This window comes from Heterodontus francisci, chromosome 14 (assembly GCF_036365525.1).
Source record: "Heterodontus francisci isolate sHetFra1 chromosome 14, sHetFra1.hap1, whole genome shotgun sequence".
Classification (NCBI taxonomy): Eukaryota; Metazoa; Chordata; class Chondrichthyes; order Heterodontiformes; family Heterodontidae; genus Heterodontus; species Heterodontus francisci.
Genome location: NC_090384.1, coordinates 10,373,598 through 10,396,724, shown reverse-complemented (window position 1 = coordinate 10,396,724; position 23,127 = coordinate 10,373,598).

Genomic DNA, 23,127 nt, shown 5'->3' with positions numbered 1-23,127 from the left:
GAGAGCTGGATCTCCATACAGCAACTGAGACAGAAAGAGAGCAGGATCTCAATACAGTAACTGAAACAGAGAGAGAGCAGGATCTCAATACAGTAACTGAGACACAGAGAGAGCAGGATCTCAATACAGTAACTGAGACAGCGAGAGAGCAGGATCTCCATACAGGAACTGAGACAGAGAGAGAGCAGGATCTCAACACAGTAACTGAAACAGAGAGAGCAGGATCTCCATACAGTAACTGAGACAGAAAGAGAGCAGGATCTCAATACAGTAACTGAGACACAGAGAGAGCAGGATCTCAATACAGTAACTGAGACAAAGAGAGCAGGATCTCCAAACAGTAACTGAGACAGAGAGAGAGCAGGATCTCAATACAGTAACTGAGACAGAGAGAGAGCAGGATCTCAATACAGTTACAGATGCAGAGAGAAAGCAGGATCTCAATACTTTAACTGAGACACAGAGAGAGCAGGATTACAATACAGTAACTGAAACAGAGAGAGAGCAGGATCTCAATACAGTAACAGAGGCAGAGAGAGAGCAGGATCTCAATACAGTAACTGAGACAAAGAGATAGCAGAATCTCAATACAGTAACTGAGAGACAGAGAGAGCAGGATCTCAATGCAGTAACTGAGACACAGAGGGAGCAGGATCTCAATACAGTAACAGATGCCGAGAGAGAGCAGGATCTCAATACTTTAACTGAGACACAGAGAGAGCAGGATTACAATACAGTGACTGAAACAGAGAGAGAGCAGGATCTCAATACAGTAACTGAGACAGAGAGAGCAGGATCTCCATACAGTAACTGAGACAGAGAGAGAGCAGGATCTCAATACAGTAACTGAGACAGAGAGAGAGCAGGATCTCAGTACAGTAACTGAGACACAGAGAGAGCAGGATCTCAATACAGTAACAGAGGCAGAGAGAGAGCAGGATCTCAATACAGTAACTGAGACACAGAGGGAGCAGGATCTCAATACAGTAACAGATGCAGAGAGAGAGCAGGATCTCAATACTTTAACTGAGACACAGAGAGAGCAGGATTACAATAGAGTGACTGAAACAGAGAGAGAGCAGGATCTCAATACAGTAACTGAGACAGAGAGAGAGCAGGATCTCAATACAGTAACTGAAACAGAGAGAGAGCAGGATCTCAATACAGTAACTGAGACACAGAGAGAGCAGGATCTCAAAACAGTAACTGAGACAGAAAGAGAGCAGGATCTCAATACAGTAACTGAGACACAGAGAGAGCAGGATCTCAATACTTTAACTGAGACAGAGAGAGAGAGCAGGATCTCAATACAGTAACCGAGACAGAGAGAGAGCAGGATCTCAATACAGTAACCGAGACAGAGAGAGAGCAGGATCTCAATACAGTAACTGAGACAGAGAGAGAGAGCAGGATCTCAATACAGTAACTGAGACACGGAGAGCGCAGGATCTCCATGCAGTAACTGAGACAGAGAGAGAGCAGGATCTCAATACAGTAACTGAGACAGAGAGAGAGCAGGATCTCAATACAGTAACTGAGACACAGAGAGAGCAGAATTTCAATACAGTAACTGAGACACAGAGAGAGCAGGATCTCAAGACAGTAACTGAGACAAAGAGATAGCAGGATCTCAATACAGTAACTGAGAGACAGAGAGAGCAGGATCTCAATGCAGTAACTGAGACACAGAGGGAGCAGGATCTCAATACAGTAACAGATGCAGAGAGAGAGCAGGATCTCAATACTTTAACTGAGACACAGAGAGAGCAGGATTACAATACAGTAACTGAAACAGAGAGAGAGCAGGATCTCAATACAGTAACTGAGACAGAGAGAGAGCAGGATCTCAATACAGTTACAGATGCAGAGAGAGAGCAGGATCTCAATACTTTAACTGAGACACAGAGAGAGCAGGATTACAATACAGTAACTGAAACAGAGAGAGAGCAGGATCTCAATACAGTAACTGAGACAGTGAGAGAGCAGGGTCTCAATACAGTAACAGATGCAGAGAGAGAGCAGGATCTCAATACTTTAACTGAGACACAGAGAGAGCAGGATTACAATACAGTAACTGAAACAGAGAGAGAGTAGGATCTCAATACAGTAACAGAGGCAGAGAGAGAGCAGAATTTCAATACAGTAACTGAGACACAGAGAGAGCAGGATCTCAAGACAGTAACTGAGACAAAGAGATAGCAGGATCTCAATACAGTAACTGAGAGACAGAGAGAGCAGGATCTCAATGCAGTAACTGAGACACAGAGGGAGCAGGATCTCAATACAGTAACAGATGCAGAGAGAGAGCAGGATCTCAATACTTTAACTGAGACACAGAGAGAGCAGGATTACAATACAGTAACTGAAACAGAGAGAGAGCAGGATCTCAATACAGTAACAGATGCAGAGAGAGAGCAGGATCTTAATACTTTAACTGAGACACAGAGAGAGCAGGATTACAATACAGTAACTGAAACAGAGAGAGAGCAGGATCTCAATACAGTAACTGAGACAGAGAGAGAGCAGGATCTCAATACAGTTACAGATGCAGAGAGAGAGCAGGATCTCAATACTTTAACTGAGACACAGAGAGAGCAGGATTACAATACAGTAACTGAAACAGAGAGAGAGCAGGATCTCAATACAGTAACAGAGGCAGAGAGAGAGCAGGATCTCAATACAGTAACTGAGACAGAGAGAGAGCAGGATCTCAATACAGTAACTGAGACAAAGAGAGAGCCGGATCTCAATACAGTAACTGAGACAGAGAGAAAGCAGGATCTCAATACAGTAACTGAAACAGAGAGAGAGCAGGATCTCCATACAGTAACTGAGACAGAGAAAGAGCAGGAACTCAATACAGTAACTGAGACACAGAGAGAGCAGGATCTCCATACAGTAACTGAGACACAGAGAGAGCAGGATCTCAATACAGTAACTGAGACAGAGAAAGAGCAGGAACTCAATACAGTAACTGAGACACAGAGAGAGCAGGATCTCCATACAGTAACTGAGACAGAAAGAGAGCAGGATCTCAATACAGTAACTGAAACAGAGAGAGAGCAGGATCTCAATACAGTAACTGAGACACAGAGAGAGCAGGATCTCAATACAGTAACTGAGACAGCGAGAGAGCAGGATCTCCATACAGGAACTGAGACAGAGAGAGAGCAGGATCTCAACACAGTAACTGAAACAGAGAGAGAGCAGGATCTCCATACAGTAACTGAGACAGAAAGAGAGCAGGATCTCAATACAGTAACTGAGACACAGAGAGAGCAGGATCTCAATACAGTAACTGAGACAAAGAGAGCAGGATCTCCAAACAGTAACTGAGACACAGAGAGAGCAGGATCTCAATACAGTAACTGAGACAGAGAGAGAGCAGGATCTCAATACAGTTACAGATGCAGAGAGAAAGCAGGATCTCAATACTTTAACTGAGACACAGAGAGAGCAGGATTACAATACAGTAACTGAAACAGAGAGAGAGCAGGATCTCAATACAGTAACAGAGGCAGAGAGAGAGCAGGATCTCAATACAGTAACTGAGACAAAGAGATAGCAGAATCTCAATACAGTAACTGAGAGACAGAGAGAGCAGGATCTCAATGCAGTAACTGAGACACAGAGGGAGCAGGATCTCAATACAGTAACAGATGCAGAGAGAGAGCAGGATCTCAATACTTTAACTGAGACACAGAGAGAGCAGGATTACAATACAGTGACTGAAACAGAGAGAGAGCAGGATCTCAATACAGTAACTGAGACAGAGAGAGCAGGATCTCCATACAGTAACTGAGACAGAGAGAGAGCAGGATCTCAATACAGTAACTGAGACAGAGAGAGAGCAGGATCTCAGTACAGTAACTGAGACACAGAGAGAGCAGGATCTCAATACAGTAACAGAGGCACAGAGAGAGCAGGATCTCAATACAGTAACTGAGACACAGAGGGAGCAGGATCTCAATACAGTAACAGATGCAGAGAGAGAGCAGGATCTCAATACTTTAACTGAGACACAGAGAGAGCAGGATTACAATACAGTGACTGAAACAGAGAGAGAGCAGGATCTCAATACAGTAACTGAGACAGAGAGAGAGCAGGATCTCAATACAGTAACTGAAACAGAGAGAGAGCAGGATCTCAATACAGTAACTGAGACACAGAGAGAGCAGGATCTCAAAACAGTAACTGAGACAGAAAGAGAGCAGGATCTCAATACAGTAACTGAGACACAGAGAGAGCAGGATCTCAATACAGTAACTGAGACAGAGAGAGAGAGCAGGATCTCAATACAGTAACCGAGACAGAGAGAGAGCAGGATCTCAATACAGTAACCGAGACAGAGAGAGAGCAGGATCTCAATACAGTAACTGAGACAGAGAGAGAGAGCAGGATCTCAATACAGTAACTGAGACACGGAGAGCGCAGGATCTCCATGCAGTAACTGAGACAGAGAGAGAGCAGGATCTCAATACAGTAACTGAGACAGAGAGAGAGCAGGATCTCAATACAGTAACTGAGACACAGAGAGAGCAGAATTTCAATACAGTAACTGAGACACAGAGAGAGCAGGATCTCAAGACAGTAACTGAGACAAAGAGATAGCAGGATCTCAATACAGTAACTGAGAGACAGAGAGAGCAGGATCTCAATGCAGTAACTGAGACACAGAGGGAGCAGGATCTCAATACAGTAACAGATGCAGAGAGAGAGCAGGATCTCAATACTTTAACTGAGACACAGAGAGAGCAGGATTTCAATACAGTAACTGAAACAGAGAGAGAGCAGGATCTCAATACAGTAACTGAGACAGAGAGAGAGCAGGATCTCAATACAGTTACAGATGCAGAGAGAGAGCAGGATCTCAATACTTTAACTGAGACACAGAGAGAGCAGGATTACAATACAGTAACTGAAACAGAGAGAGAGCAGGATCTCAATACAGTAACTGAGACAGTGAGAGAGCAGGGTCTCAATACAGTAACAGATGCAGAGAGAGAGCAGGATCTCAATACTTCAACTGAGACACAGAGAGAGCAGGATTACAATACAGTAACTGAAACAGAGAGAGAGCAGGATTTCAATACAGTAACAGAGGCAGAGAGAGAGCAGGATCTCAATACAGTAACTGAGACAGAGAGAGAGCAGGATCTCAATGCCGTAACTGAGACACAGAGGGAGCAGGATCTCAATACAGTAACTGAGACAGAGAGAGAGCAGGATCTCAATACAGTAACTGAGACACAGAGAGAGCAGGATTACAATACAGTAACTGAGACACAGAGAGAGCAGGATCCCAATACAGTAACAGAGGCAGAGAGAGTGCAGGATCTCAATACAGTAACTGAGACAGAGAGAGAGCAGGATCTCAATGCAGTAACTGAGACACAGAGGGAGCAGGATCTCAATACAGGAACTGAGACAGAGAGAGAGCAGGATCTCAATACAGTAACTGAGACACAGAGAGAGCAGGATCTCAATACAGTAACTGAGACACAGAGGGAGCAGGATCTCAATACAGAAACAGAGACACAGAGAGAGCAGGATCTCAATACAGTAACTGAGACAGAGAGAGAGCAGGATCTCAATACAGTAACTGAGACAGAGAGAGAGCAGGATCTCAATACAGTAACAGGCAGACAGAGAGGAGGATCTCAATACAGTAACTGAGACACAGAGAGAGCAGGATTTCAATACAGTAACTGAAACAGAGAGAGAGGAGGATCTCAAAACAGTAACAGAGGCAGAGAGAGAGCAGGATCTCAATACAGTAACTGAGACACAGAGAGAGCAGGTTTTCAATACAGTAACAAAGACAGAGAGAGAGCAGGATCTCAATACAGTAACTGAGACAGAGAGAGAGCAGGATCTCAATACAGTAACTGAGACAAAGAGAGAGCCGGATCTCAATACAGTAACTGAGACAGAGAGAAAGCAGGATCTCAATACAGTAACTGAAACAGAGAGAGAGCAGGATCTCCATACAGTAACTGAGACAGAGAAAGAGCAGGAACTCAATACAGTAACTGAGACACAGAGAGAGCAGGATCTCCATACAGTAACTGAGACACAGAGAGAGCAGGATCTCAATACAGTAACTGAGACAGAGAAAGAGCAGGATCTCAATACAGTAACTGAGACAGAGAGAGAGAAGGATCTCAATACAGTAACTGAGACACAGAGAGAGCAGAATTTCAATACAGTAACTGAGACACAGAGAGAGCAGGATCTCAAGACAGTAACTGAGACAAAGAGATAGCAGGATCTCAATACAGTAACTGAGAGACAGAGAGAGCAGGATCTCAATGCAGTAACTGTGACACAGAGGGAGCAGGATCTCAATACAGTAACAGATGCAGAGAGAGAGCAGGATCTCAATACTTTAACTGAGACAAAGAGAGAGGAGGATTACAATACAGTAACTGAAACAGAGAGAGAGCAGGATCTCAATACAGTAACAGATGCAGAGAGAGAGCAGGATCTCAATACTTTAACTGAGACACAGAGAGAGCAGGATTACAAGACAGTAACTGAAACAGAGAGAGAGCAGGATCTCAATACAGTAACTGAGACAGAGAGAGAGCAGGATCTCAATACAGTTACAGATGCAGAGAGAGAGCAGGATCTCAATACTTTAACTGAGACACAGAGAGAGCAGGATTACAATACAGTAACAGAGGCAGAGAGAGAGCAGGATCTCAATACAGTAACTGAGACATAGAGAGAGCAGGATCTCAATACAGTAACTGAGACAGCGAGAGAGCAGGATCTCCATACAGGAACTGAGACAGAGAGAGAGCAGGATCTCAACACAGTAACTGAAACAGAGAGAGAGCAGGATCTCCATACAGTAACTGAGACAGAAAGAGAGCAGGATCTCAATACAGTAACTGAGACACAGAGAGAGCAGGATCTCAATACAGTAACTGAGACAAAGAGAGCAGGATCTCCAAACAGTAACTGAGACACAGAGAGAGCAGGATCCCAATACAGTAACTGAGACAGAGAGCGAGCAGGATCTCAATACAGTTACAGATGCCGAGAGAAAGCAGGATCTCAATACTTTAACTGAGACACAGAGAGAGCAGGATTACAATACAGTAACTGAAACAGAGAGAGAGCAGGATCTCAATACAGTAACAGAGGCAGAGAGAGAGCAGGATCTCAATACAGTAACTGAGACAAAGAGATAGCAGAATCTCAATACAGTAACTGAGAGACAGAGAGAGCAGGATCTCAATGCAGTAACTGAGACACAGAGGGAGCAGGATCTCAATACAGTAACAGATGCAGAGAGAGAGCAGGATCTCAATACTTTAACTGAGACACAGAGAGAGCAGGATTACAATACAGTGACTGAAACAGAGAGAGAGCAGGATCTCAATACAGTAACTGAGACAGAGAGAGCAGGATCTCCATACAGTAACTGAGACAGAGAGAGAGCAGGATCTCAATACAGTAACTGAGACAGAGAGAGAGCAGGATCTCAGTACAGTAACTGAGACACAGAGAGAGCAGGATCTCAATACAGTAACAGAGGCAGAGAGAGAGCAGGATCTCAATACAGTAACTGAGACACAGAGGGAGCAGGATCTCAATACAGTAACAGATGCAGAGAGAGAGCAGGATCTCAATACTTTAACTGAGACACAGAGAGAGCAGGATTACAATACAGTGACTGAAACAGAGAGAGAGCAGGATCTCAATACAGTAACTGAGACAGAGAGAGAGCAGGATCTCAATACAGTAACTGAAACAGAGAGAGAGCAGGATCTCAATACAGTAACTGAGACACAGAGAGAGCAGGATCTCAAAACAGTAACTGAGACAGAAAGAGAGCAGGATCTCAATACAGTAACTGAGACACAGAGAGAGCAGGATCTCAATACAGTAACTGAGACAGAGAGAGAGAGCAGGATCTCAATACAGTAACCGAGACAGAGAGAGAGCAGGATCTCAATACAGTAACCGAGACAGAGAGAGAGCAGGATCTCAATACAGTAACTGAGACAGAGAGAGAGAGCAGGATCTCAATACAGTAACTGAGACACGGAGAGCGCAGGATCTCCATGCAGTAACTGAGACAGAGAGAGAGCAGAATCTCAATACAGTAACTGAGACAGAGAGAGAGCAGGATCTCAATACAGTAACTGAGACACAGAGAGAGCAGAATTTCAATACAGTAACTGAGACACAGAGAGAGCAGGATCTCAAGACAGTAACTGAGACTAAGAGATAGCAGGATCTCAATACAGTAACTGAGAGACAGAGAGAGCAGGATCTCAATGCAGTAACAGATGCAGAGAGAGAGCAGGATCTCAATACTTTAACTGAGACACAGAGAGAGCAGGATTACAATACAGTAACTGAAACAGAGAGAGAGCAGGATCTCAATACAGTAACTGAGACAGAGAGAGAGCAGGATCTCAATACAGTTACAGATGCAGAGAGAGAGCAGGATCTCAATACTTTAACTGAGACACAGAGAGAGCAGGATTACAATACAGTAACTGAAACAGAGAGAGAGCAGGATCTCAATACAGTAACTGAGACAGTGAGAGAGCAGGGTCTCAATACAGTAACAGATGCAGAGAGAGAGCAGGATCTCAATACTTTAACTGAGACACAGAGAGAGCAGGATTACAATACAGTAACTGAAACAGAGAGAGAGCAGGATCTCAATACAGTAACAGAGGCAGAGAGAGAGCAGAATTTCAATACAGTAACTGAGACACAGAGAGAGCAGGATCTCAAGACAGTAACTGAGACAAAGAGATAGCAGGATCTCAATACAGTAACTGAGAGACAGAGAGAGCAGGATCTCAATGCAGTAACTGAGACACAGAGGGAGCAGGATCTCAATACAGTAACAGATGCAGAGAGAGAGCAGGATCTCAATACTTTAACTGAGACACAGAGAGAGCAGGATTACAATACAGTAACTGAAACAGAGAGAGAGCAGGATCTCAATACAGTAACAGATGCAGAGAGAGAGCAGGATCTTAATACTTTAACTGAGACACAGAGAGAGCAGGATTACAATACAGTCACTGAAACAGAGAGAGAGCAGGATCTCAATACAGTAACTGAGACAGAGAGAGAGCAGGATCTCAATACAGTTACAGATGCAGAGAGAGAGCAGGATCTCAATACTTTAACTGAGACACAGAGAGAGCAGGATTACAATACAGTAACTGAAACAGAGAGAGAGCAGGATCTCAATACAGTAACAGAGGCAGAGAGAGAGCAGGATCTCAATACAGTAACTGAGACAGAGAGAGAGCAGGATCTCAATACAGTAACTGAGACAAAGAGAGAGCCGGATCTCAATACAGTAACTGAGACAGAGAGAAAGCAGGATCTCAATACAGTAACTGAAACAGAGAGAGAGCAGGATCTCCATACAGTAACTGAGACAGAGAAAGAGCAGGAAATCAATACAGTAACTGAGACACAGAGAGAGCAGGATCTCCATACAGTAACTGAGACACAGAGAGAGCAGGATCTCAATACAGTAACTGAGACAGAGAAAGAGCAGGAACTCAATACAGTAACTGAGACACAGAGAGTGCTGGATCTCCATACAGTAACTGAGACAGAAAGAGAGCAGGATCTCAATACAGTAACTGAAACAGAGAGAGAGCAGGATCTCAATACAGTAACTGAGACACAGAGAGAGCAGGATCTCAATACAGTAACTGAGACAGCGAGAGAGCAGGATCTCCATACAGGAACTGAGACAGAGAGAGAGCAGGATCTCAACACAGTAACTGAAACAGAGAGAGAGCAGGATCTCCATACAGTAACTGAGACAGAAAGAGAGCAGGATCTCAATACAGTAACTGAGACACAGAGAGAGCAGGATCTCAATACAGTAACTGAGACAAAGAGAGCAGGATCTCCAAACAGTAACTGAGACACAGAGAGAGCAGGATCTCAATACAGTAACTGAGACAGAGAGAGAGCAGGATCTCAATACAGTTACAGATGCAGAGAGAAAGCAGGATCTCAATACTTTAACTGAGACACAGAGAGAGCAGGATTACAATACAGTAACTGAAACAGAGAGAGAGCAGGATCTCAATACAGTAACAGAGGCAGAGAGAGTGCAGGATCTCAATACAGTAACTGAGACAAAGAGATAGCAGAATCTCAATACAGTAACTGAGAGACAGAGAGAGCAGGATCTCAATGCAGTAACTGAGACACAGAGGGAGCAGGATCTCAATACAGTAACAGATGCAGAGAGAGAGCAGGATCTCAATACTTTAACTGAGACACAGAGAGAGCAGGATTACAATACAGTGACTGAAACAGAGAGAGAGCAGGATCTCAATACAGTAACTGAGACAGAGAGAGCAGGATCTCCATACAGTAACTGAGACAGAGAGAGAGCAGGATCTCAATACAGTAACTGAGACAGAGAGAGAGCAGGATCTCAGTACAGTAACTGAGACACAGAGAGAGCAGGATCTCAATACAGTAACAGAGGCAGAGAGAGAGCAGGATCTCAATACAGTAACTGAGACACAGAGGGAGCAGGATCTCAATACAGTAACAGATGCAGAGAGAGAGCAGGATCTCAATACTTTAACTGAGACACAGAGAGAGCAGGATTACAATACAGTGACTGAAACAGAGAGAGAGCAGGATCTCAATACAGTAACTGAGACAGAGAGAGAGCAGGATCTCAATACAGTAACTGAAACAGAGAGAGAGCAGGATCTCAATACAGTAACTGAGACACAGAGAGAGCAGGATCTCAAAACAGTAACTGGGACAGAAAGAGAGCAGGATCTCAATACAGTAACTGAGACACAGAGAGAGCAGGATCTCAATACAGTAACTGAGACAAAGAGAGAGAGCAGGATCTCAATACAGTAACCGAGACAGAGAGAGAGCAGGATCTCAATACAGTAACCGAGACAGAGAGAGAGCAGGATCTCAATACAGTAACTGAGACAGAGAGAGAGAGCAGGATCTCAATACAGTAACTGAGACACGGAGAGCGCAGGATCTCCATGCAGTAACTGAGACAGAGAGAGAGCAGGATCTCAATACAGTAACTGAGACAGAGAGAGAGCAGGATCTCAATACAGTAACTGAGACACAGAGAGAGCAGAATTTCAATACAGTAACTGAGACACAGAGAGAGCAGGATCTCAAGACAGTAACTGAGACAAAGAGATAGCAGGATCTCAATACAGTAACTGAGAGACAGAGAGAGCAGGATCTCAATGCAGTAACTGAGACACAGAGGGAGCAGGATCTCAATACAGTAACAGATGCAGAGAGAGAGCAGGATCTCAATACTTCAACTGAGACACAGAGAGAGCAGGATTACAATACAGTAACTGAAACAGAGAGAGAGCAGGATTTCAATACAGTAACAGAGGCAGAGAGAGAGCAGGATCTCAATACAGTAACTGAGACAGAGAGAGAGCAGGATCTCAATGCCGTAACTGAGACACAGAGGGAGCAGGATCTCAATACAGTAACTGAGACAGAGAGAGAGCAGGATCTCAATACAGTAACTGAGACACAGAGAGAGCAGGATTACAATACAGTAACTGAGACACAGAGAGAGCAGGATCCCAATACAGTAACAGAGGCAGAGAGAGTGCAGGATCTCAATACAGTAACTGAGACAGAGAGAGAGCAGGATCTCAATGCAGTAACTGAGACACAGAGGGAGCAGGATCTCAATACAGGAACTGAGACAGAGAGAGAGCAGGATCTCAATACAGTAACTGAGACACAGAGAGAGCAGGATCTCAATACAGTAACTGAGACACAGAGGGAGCAGGATCTCAATACAGAAACAGAGACACAGAGAGAGCAGGATCTCAATACAGTAACTGAGACAGAGAGAGAGCAGGATCTCAATACAGTAACTGAGACAGAGAGAGAGCAGGATCTCAATACAGTAACAGGCAGACAGAGAGGAGGATCTCAATACAGTAACTGAGACACAGAGAGAGCAGGATTTCAATACAGTAACTGAAACAGAGAGAGAGGAGGATCTCAAAACAGTAACAGAGGCAGAGAGAGAGCAGGATCTCAATACAGTAACTGAGACACAGAGAGAGCAGGTTTTCAATACAGTAACAAAGACAGAGAGAGAGCAGGATCTCAATACAGTAACTGAGACAGAGAGAGAGCAGGATCTCAATACAGTAACTGAGACAAAGAGAGAGCCGGATCTCAATACAGTAACTGAGACAGAGAGAAAGCAGGATCTCAATACAGTAACTGAAACAGAGAGAGAGCAGGATCTCCATACAGTAACTGAGACAGAGAAAGAGCAGGAACTCAATACAGTAACTGAGACACAGAGAGAGCAGGATCTCCATACAGTAACTGAGACACAGAGAGAGCAGGATCTCAATACAGTAACTGAGACAGAGAAAGAGCAGGATCTCAATACAGTAACTGAGACAGAGAGAGAGAAGGATCTCAATACAGTAACTGAGACACAGAGAGAGCAGAATTTCAATACAGTAACTGAGACACAGAGAGAGCAGGATCTCAAGACAGTAACTGAGACAAAGAGAGAGCAGGATCTCAACACAGTAACTGAAACAGAGAGAGAGCAGGATCTCCATACAGTAACTGAGACAGAAAGAGAGCAGGATCTCAATACAGTAACTGAGACACAGAGAGAGCAGGATCTCAATACAGTAACTGAGACAAAGAGAGCAGGATCTCCAAACAGTAACTGAGACACAGAGAGAGCAGGATCCCAATACAGTAACTGAGACAGAGAGCGAGCAGGATCTCAATACAGTTACAGATGCAGAGAGAAAGCAGGATCTCAATACTTTAACTGAGACACAGAGAGAGCAGGATTACAATACAGTAACTGAAACAGAGAGAGAGCAGGATCTCAATACAGTAACAGAGGCAGAGAGAGAGCAGGATCTCAATACAGTAACTGAGACAAAGAGATAGCAGAATCTCAATACAGTAACTGAGAGACAGAGAGAGCAGGATCTCAATGCAGTAACTGAGACACAGAGGGAGCAGGATCTCAATACAGTAACAGATGCAGAGAGAGAGCAGGATCTCAATACTTTAACTGAGACACAGAGAGAGCAGGATTACAATACAGTGACTGAAACAGAGAGAGAGCAGGATCTCAATACAGTAACTGAGACAGAGAGAGCAGGATCTCCATACAGTAACTGAGACAGAGAGAGAGCAGGATCTCAATACAGTAACTGAGACAGAGAGAGAGCAGGATCTCAGTACAGTAACTGAGACACAGAGAGAGCAGGATCTCAATACAGTAACAGAGGCAGAGAGAGAGCAGGATCTCAATACAGTAACTGAGACACAGAGGGAGCAGGATCTCAATACAGTAACAGATGCAGAGAGAGAGCAGAATCTCAATACTTTAACTGAGACACAGAGAGAGCAGGATTACAATACAGTGACTGAAACAGAGAGAGAGCAGGATCTCAATACAGTAACTGAGACAGAGAGAGAGCAGGATCTCAATACAGTAACTGAAACAGAGAGAGAGCAGGATCTCAATACAGTAACTGAGACACAGAGAGAGCAGGATCTCAAAACAGTAACTGAGACAGAAAGAGAGCAGGATCTCAATACAGTAACTGAGACACAGAGAGAGCAGGATCTCAATACAGTAACTGAGACAGAGAGAGAGAGCAGGATCTCAATACAGTAACCGAGACAGAGAGAGAGCAGGATCTCAATACAGTAACCGAGACAGAGAGAGAGCAGGATCTCAATACAGTAACTGAGACAGAGAGAGAGAGCAGGATCTCAATACAGTAACTGAGACACGGAGAGCGCAGGATCTCCATGCAGTAACTGAGACAGAGAGAGAGCAGAATCTCAATACAGTAACTGAGACAGAGAGAGAGCAGGATCTCAATACAGTAACTGAGACACAGAGAGAGCAGAATTTCAATACAGTAACTGAGACACAGAGAGAGCAGGATCTCAAGACAGTAACTGAGACAAAGAGATAGCAGGATCTCAATACAGTAACTGAGAGACAGAGAGAGCAGGATCTCAATGCAGTAACAGATGCAGAGAGAGAGCAGGATCTCAATACTTTAACTGAGACACAGAGAGAGCAGGATTACAATACAGTAACTGAAACAGAGAGAGAGCAGGATCTCAATACAGTAACTGAGACAGAGAGAGAGCAGGATCTCAATACAGTTACAGATGCAGAGAGAGAGCAGGATCTCAATACTTTAACTGAGACACAGAGAGAGCAGGATTACAATACAGTAACTGAAACAGAGAGAGAGCAGGATCTCAATACAGTAACTGAGACAGTGAGAGAGCAGGGTCTCAATACAGTAACAGATGCAGAGAGAGAGCAGGATCTCAATACTTTAACTGAGACACAGAGAGAGCAGGATTACAATACAGTAACTGAAACAGAGAGAGAGCAGGATCTCAATACAGTAACAGAGGCAGAGAGAGAGCAGAATTTCAATACAGTAACTGAGACACAGAGAGAGCAGGATCTCAAGACAGTAACTGAGACAAAGAGATAGCAGGATCTCAATACAGTAACTGAGAGACAGAGAGAGCAGGATCTCAATGCAGTAACTGAGACACAGAGGGAGCAGGATCTCAATACAGTAACAGATGCAGAGAGAGAGCAGGATCTCAATACTTTAACTGAGACACAGAGAGAGCAGGATTACAATACAGTAACTGAAACAGAGAGAGAGCAGGATCTCAATACAGTAACAGATGCAGAGAGAGAGCAGGATCTTAATACTTTAACTGAGACACAGAGAGAGCAGGATTACAATACAGTCACTGAAACAGAGAGAGAGCAGGATCTCAATACAGTAACTGAGACAGAGAGAGAGCAGGATCTCAATACAGTTACAGATGCAGAGAGAGAGCAGGATCTCAATACTTTAACTGAGACACAGAGAGAGCAGGATTACAATACAGTAACTGAAACAGAGAGAGAGCAGGATCTCAATACAGTAACAGAGGCAGAGAGAGAGCAGGATCTCAATACAGTAACTGAGACAGAGAGAGAGCAGGATCTCAATACAGTAACTGAGACAAAGAGAGAGCCGGATCTCAATACAGTAACTGAGACAGAGAGAAAGCAGGATCTCAATACAGTAACTGAAACAGAGAGAGAGCAGGATCTCCATACAGTAACTGAGACAGAGAAAGAGCAGGAAATCAATACAGTAACTGAGACACAGAGAGAGCAGGATCTCCATACAGTAACTGAGACACAGAGAGAGCAGGATCTCAATACAGTAACTGAGACAGAGAAAGAGCAGGAACTCAATACAGTAACTGAGACACAGAGAGAGCTGGATCTCCATACAGTAACTGAGACAGAAAGAGAGCAGGATCTCAATACAGTAACTGAAACAGAGAGAGAGCAGGATCTCAATACAGTAACTGAGACACAGAGAGAGCAGGATCTCAATACAGTAACTGAGACAGCGAGAGAGCAGGATCTCCATACAGGAACTGAGACAGAGAGAGAGCAGGATCTCAACACAGTAACTGAAACAGAGAGAGAGCAGGATCTCCATACAGTAACTGAGACAGAAAGAGAGCAGGATCTCAATACAGTAACTGAGACACAGAGAGAGCAGGATCTCAATACAGTAACTGAGACAAAGAGAGCAGGATCTCCAAACAGTAACTGAGACACAGAGAGAGCAGGATCTCAATACAGTAACTGAGACAGAGAGAGAGCAGGATCTCAATACAGTTACAGATGCAGAGAGAAAGCAGGATCTCAATACTTTAACTGAGACACAGAGAGAGCAGGATTACAATACAGTAACTGAAACAGAGAGAGAGCAGGATCTCAATACAGTAACAGAGGCAGAGAGAGAGCAGGATCTCAATACAGTAACTGAGACAAAGAGATAGCAGAATCTCAATACAGTAACTGAGAGACAGAGAGAGCAGGATCTCAATGCAGTAACTGAGACACAGAGGGAGCAGGATCTCAATACAGTAACAGATGCAGAGAGAGAGCAGGATCTCAATACTTTAACTGAGACACAGAGAGAGCAGGATTACAATACAGTGACTGAAACAGAGAGAGAGCAGGATCTCAATACAGTAACTGAGACAGAGAGAGCAGGATCTCCATACAGTAACTGAGACAGAGAGAGAGCAGGATCTCAATACAGTAACTGAGACAGAGAGAGAGCAGGATCTCAGTACAGTAACTGAGACACAGAGAGAGCAGGATCTCAATACAGTAACAGAGGCAGAGAGAGAGCAGGATCTCAATACAGTAACTGAGACACAGAGGGAGCAGGATCTCAATACAGTAACAGATGCAGAGAGAGAGCAGGATCTCAATACTTTAACTGAGACACAGAGAGAGCAGGATTACAATACAGTGACTGAAACAGAGAGAGAGCAGGATCTCAATACAGTAACTGAGACAGAGAGAGAGCAGGATCTCAATACAGTAACTGAAACAGAGAGAGAGCAGGATCTCAATACAGTAACTGAGACACAGAGAGAGCAGGATCTCAAAACAGTAACTGGGACAGAAAGAGAGCAGGATCTCAATACAGTAACTGAGACACAGAGAGAGCAGGATCTCAATACAGTAACTGAGACAAAGAGAGAGAGCAGGATCTCAATACAGTAACCGAGACAGAGAGAGAGCAGGATCTCAATACAGTAACCGAGACAGAGAGAGAGCAGGATCTCAATACAGTAACTGAGACAGAGAGAGAGAGCAGGATCTCAATACAGTAACTGAGACACGGAGAGCGCAGGATCTCCATGCAGTAACTGAGACAGAGAGAGAGCAGGATCTCAATACAGTAACTGAGACAGAGAGAGAGCAGGATCTCAATACAGTAACTGAGACACAGAGAGAGCAGAATTTCAATACAGTAACTGAGACACAGAGAGAGCAGGATCTCAAGACAGTAACTGAGACAAAGAGATAGCAGGATCTCAATACAGTAACTGAGAGACAGAGAGAGCAGGATCTCAATGCAGTAACTGAGACACAGAGGGAGCAGGATCTCAATACAGTAACAGATGCAGAGAGAGAGCAGGATCTCAATACTTTAACTGAGACACAGAGAGAGCAGGATTTCAATACAGTAACTGAAACAGAGAGAGAGCAGGATCTCAATACAGTAACTGAGACAGAGAGAGAGCAGGATCTCAATACAGTTACAGATGCAGAGAGAGAGCAGGATCTCAATACTTTAACTGAGACACAGAGAGAGCAGGATTACAATACAGTGACTGAAACAGAGAGAGAGCAGGATCTCAATACAGTAACTGAGACAGAGAGAGAGCAGGATCTCAATACAGTAACTGAAACAGAGAGAGAGCAGGATCTCAATACAGTAACTGAGACACAGAGAGAGCAGGATCTCAAAACAGTAACTGAGACAGAAAGAGAGCAGGATCTCAATACAGTAACTGAGACACAGAGAGAGCAGGATCTCAATACAGTAACTGAGACAGAGAGAGAGAGCAGGATCTCAATACAGTAACCGAGACAGAGAGAGAGCAGGATCTCAATACAGTAACCGAGACAGAGAGAGAGCAGGATCTCAATACAGTAACTGAGACAGAGAGAGAGAGCAGGATCTCAATACAGTAACTGAGACACGGAGAGCGCAGGATCTCCATGCAGTAACTGAGACAGAGAGAGAGCAGGATCTCAATACAGTAACTGAGACAGAGAGAGAGCAGGATCTCAATACAGTAACTGAGACACAGAGAGAGCAGAATTTCAATACAGTAACTGAGACACAGAGAGAGCAGGATCTCAAGACAGTAACTGAGACAAAGAGATAGCAGGATCTCAATACAGTAACTGAGAGACAGAGAGAGCAGGATCTCAATGCAGTAACAGATGCAGAGAGAGAGCAGGATCTCAATACTTTAACTGAGACACAGAGAGAGCAGGATTACAATACAGTAACTGAAACAGAGAGAGAGCAGGATCTCAATACAGTAACTGAGACAGAGAGAGAGCAGGATCTCAATACAGTTACAGATGCAGAGAGAGAGCAGGATCTCAATACTTTAACTGAGACACAGAGAGAGCAGGATTACAATACAGTAACTGAAACAGAGAGAGAGCAGGATCTCAATACAGTAACTGAGACAGTGAGAGAGCAGGGTCTCAATACAGTAACAGATGCAGAGAGAGAGCAGGATCTCAATACTTTAACTGAGACACAGAGAGAGCAGGATTACAATACAGTAACTGAAACAGAGAGAGAGCAGGATCTCAATACAGTAACAGAGGCAGAGAGAGAGCAGAATTTCAATACAGTAACTGAGACACAGAGAGAGCAGGATCTCAAGACAGTAACTGAGACAAAGAGATAGCAGGATCTCAATACAGTAACTGAGAGACAGAGAGAGCAGGATCTCAATGCAGTAACTGAGACACAGAGGGAGCAGGATCTCAATACAGTAACAGATGCAGAGAGAGAGCAGGATCTCAATACTTTAACTGAGACACAGAGAGAGCAGGATTACAATACAGTAACTGAAACAGAGAGAGAGCAGGATCTCAATACAGTAACAGATGCAGAGAGAGAGCAGGATCTTAATACTTTAACTGAGACACAGAGAGAGCAGGATTACAATACAGTCACTGAAACAGAGAGAGAGCAGGATCTCAATACAGTAACAGAGGCAGAGAGAGAGCAGGATCTCAATACTTTAACTGAGACACAGAGAGAGCAGGATTACAATACAGTAACTGAAACAGAGAGAGAGCAGGATCTCAATACAGTAACTGAGACAGAGAGAGAGCAGGATCTCAATACAGTTACAGATGCAGAGAGAGAGCAGGATCTCAATACTTTAACTGAGACACAGAGAGAGCAGGATTACAATACAGTAACTGAAACAGAGAGAGAGCAGGATCTCAATACAGTAACAGAGGCAGAGAGAGAGCAGGATCTCAATACAGTAACTGAGACAGAGAGAGAGCAGGATCTCAATACAGTAACTGAGACAAAGAGAGAGCCGGATCTCAATACAGTAACTGAGACAGAGAGAAAGCAGGATCTCAATACAGTAACTGAAACAGAGAGAGAGCAGGATCTCCATACAGTAACTGAGACAGAGAAAGAGCAGGAACTCAATACAGTAACTGAGACACAGAGAGAGCAGGATCTCCATACAGTAACTGAGACACAGAGAGAGCAGGATCTCAATACAGTAACTGAGACAGAGAAAGAGCAGGAACTCAATACAGTAACTGATACACAGAGAGAGCTGGATCTCCATACAGTAACTGAGACAGAAAGAGAGCAGGATCTCAATACAGTAACTGAAACAGAGAGAGAGCAGGATCTCAATACAGTAACTGAGACACAGAGAGAGCAGGATCTCAATACAGTAACTGAGACAGCGAGAGAGCAGCATCTCCATACAGGAACTGAGACAGAGAGAGAGCAGGATCTCAACACAGTAACTGAAACAGAGAGAGAGCAGGATCTCCATACAGTAACTGAGACAGAAAGAGAGCAGGATCTCAATACAGTAACTGAGACACAGAGAGAGCAGGATCTCAATACAGTAACTGAGACAAAGAGAGCAGGATCTCCAAACAGTAACTGAGACACAGAGAGAGCAGGATCTCAATACAGTAACTGAGACAGAGAGAGAGCAGGATCTCAATACAGTTACAGATGCAGAGAGAAAGCAGGATCTCAATACTTTAACTGAGACACAGAGAGAGCAGGATTACAATACAGTAACTGAAACAGAGAGAGAGCAGGATCTCAATACAGTAACAGAGGCAGAGAGAGAGCAGGATCTCAATACAGTAACTGAGACAAAGAGATAGCAGAATCTCAATACAGTAACTGAGAGACAGAGAGAGCAGGATCTCAATGCAGTAACTGAGACACAGAGGGAGCAGGATCTCAATACAGTAACAGATGCAGAGAGAGAGCAGGATCTCAATACTTTAACTGAGACACAGAGAGAGCAGGATTACAATACAGTGACTGAAACAGAGAGAGAGCAGGATCTCAATACAGTAACTGAGACAGAGAGAGGAGGATCTCCATACAGTAACTGAGACAGAGAGAGAGCAGGATCTCAATACAGTAACTGAGACAGAGAGAGAGCAGGATTTCAGTACAGTAACTGAGACACAGAGAGAGCAGGATCTCAATACAGTAACAGAGGCAGAGAGAGAGCAGGATCTCAATACAGTAACTGAGACACAGAGGGAGCAGGATCTGAATACAGTAACAGATGCAGAGAGAGAGCAGGATCTCAATACTTTAACTGAGACACAGAGAGAGCAGGATTACAATACAGTGACTGAAACAGAGAGAGAGCAGGATCTCAATACAGTAACTGAAACAGAGAGAGAGCAGGATCTCAATACAGTAACTGAGACAGAGAGAGAGCAGGATCTCAAAACAGTAACTGAGACAGAAAGAGAGCAGGATCTCAATACAGTAACTGAGACACAGAGAGAGCAGGATCTCAATACAGTAACTGAGACAGAGAGAGAGAGCAGGATCTCAATACAGTAACCGAGACAGAGAGAGAGCAGGATCTCAATACAGTAACCGAGACAGAGAGAGAGCAGGATCTCAATACAGTAACTGAGACAGAGAGAGAGAGCAGGATCTCAATACAGTAACTGAGACACGGAGAGCGCAGGATCTCCATGCAGTAACTGAGACAGAGAGAGAGCAGGATCTCAATACAGTAACTGAGACAGAGAGAGAGCAGGATCTCAATACAGTAACTGAGACACAGAGAGAGCAGAATTTCAATACAGTAACTGAGACACAGAGAGAGCAGGATCTCAAGACAGTAACTGAGACAAAGAGATAGCAGGATCTCAATACAGTAACTGAGAGACAGAGAGAGCAGGATCTCAATGCAGTAACTGAGACACAGAGGGAGCAGGATCTCAATACAGTAACAGATGCAGAGAGAGAGCAGGATCTCAATACTTTAACTGAGACACAGAGAGAGCAGGATTTCAATACAGTAACTGAAACAGAGAGAGAGCAGGATCTCAATACAGTAACTGAGACAGAGAGAGAGCAGGATCTCAATACAGTTACAGATGCAGAGAGAGAGCAGGATCTCAATACTTTAACTGAGACACAGAGAGAGCAGGATTACAATACAGTAACTGAAACAGAGAGAGAGCAGGATCCCAATACAGTAACTGAGACAGTGAGAGAGCAGGGTCTCAATACAGTAACAGATGCAGAGAGAGAGCAGGATCTCAATACTTGAACTGAGACACAGAGAGAGCAGGATTACAATACAGTAACTGAAACAGAGAGAGAGCAGGATCTCAATACAGTAACAGAGGCAGAGAGAGAGCAGGATCTCAATACAGTAACTGAGACAGAGAGAGAGCAGGATCTCAATGCAGTAACTGAGACACAGAGGGAGCAGGATCTCAATACAGTAACTGAGACAGAGAGAGAGCAGGATCTCAATACAGTAACTGAGACACAGAGAGAGCAGGATTACAATACAGTAACTGAGACACAGAGAGAGCAGGATCCCAATACAGTAACAGAGGCAGAGAGAGTGCAGGATCTCAATACAGTAACTGAGACAGAGAGAGAGCAGGATCTCAATGCAGTAACTGAGACACAGAGGGAGCAGGATCTCAATACAGTAACTGAGACAGAGAGAGAGCAGGATCTCAATACAGTAACTGAGACACAGAGAGAGCAGGATCTCAATACAGTAACTGAGACACAGAGGGAGCAGGATCTCAATACAGAAACAGAGACACAGAGAGAGCAGGATCTCAATACAGTAACTGAGACAGAGAGAGAGCAGGATCTCAATTCAGTAACTGAGACAGAGAGAGAGCAGGATCTCAATACAGTAACAGGCAGACAGAGAGGAGGATCTCAATACAGTAACTGAGACACAGAGAGAGCAGGATTTCAATACAGTAACTGAAACAGAGAGAGAGGAGGATCTCAAAACAGTAACAGAGGCAGAGAGAGAGCAGGATCTCAATACAGTAACTGAGACACAGAGAGAGCAGGTTTTCAATACAGTAACAAAGACAGAGAGAGAGCAGGATCACAATACAGTAACTGAGACAGAGAGAGAGCAGGATCTCAATACAGTAACTGAGACAAAGAGAGAGCCGGATCTCAATACAGTAACTGAGACAGAGAGAAAGCAGGATCTCAATACAGTAACTGAAACAGAGAGAGAGCAGGATCTCCATACAGTAACTGAGACAGAGAAAGAGCAGGAACTCAATACAGTAACTGAGACACAGAGAGAGCAGGATCTCCATACAGTAACTGAGACACAGAGAGAGCAGGATCTCAATACAGTAACTGAGACAGAGAAAGAGCAGGATCTCAATACAGTAACTGAGACAGAGAGAGAGCAGGATCTCAATACAGTAACTGAGACACAGAGAGAGCAGAATTTCAATACAGTAACTGAGACACAGAGAGAGCAGGATCTCAAGACAGTAACTGAGACAAAGAGATAGCAGGATCTCAATACAGTAACTGAGAGACAGAGAGAGCAGGATCTCAATGCAGTAACTGAGACACAGAGGGAGCAGGATCTCAATACAGTAACAGATGCAGAGAGAGAGCAGGATCTCAATACTTTAACTGAAACAGAGAGAGAGCAGGATCTCAATACAGTAACTGAGACAGAGAGAGAGCAGGATCTCAATACAGTTACAGATGCAGAGAGAGAGCAGGATCTCAATACTTTAACTGAGACACAGAGAGAGCAGGATTACAATACAGTAACTGAAACAGAGAGAGAGCAGGATCTCAATACAGTAACAGAGGCAGAGAGAGAGCAGGATCTCAATACAGTAACTGAGACAGAGAGAGAGCAGGATCTCAATACAGTAACTGAGACAAAGAGAGAGCCGGATCTCAATACAGTAACTGAGACAGAGAGAAAGCAGGATCTCAATACAGTAACTGAAACAGAGAGAGAGCAGGATCTCCATACAGTAACTGAGACAGAGAAAGAGCAGGAACTCAATACAGTAACTGAGACACAGAGAGAGCAGGATCTCCATACAGTAACTGAGACACAGAGAGAGCAGGATCTCAATACAGTAACTGAGACAGAGAAAGAGCAGGAACTCAATAC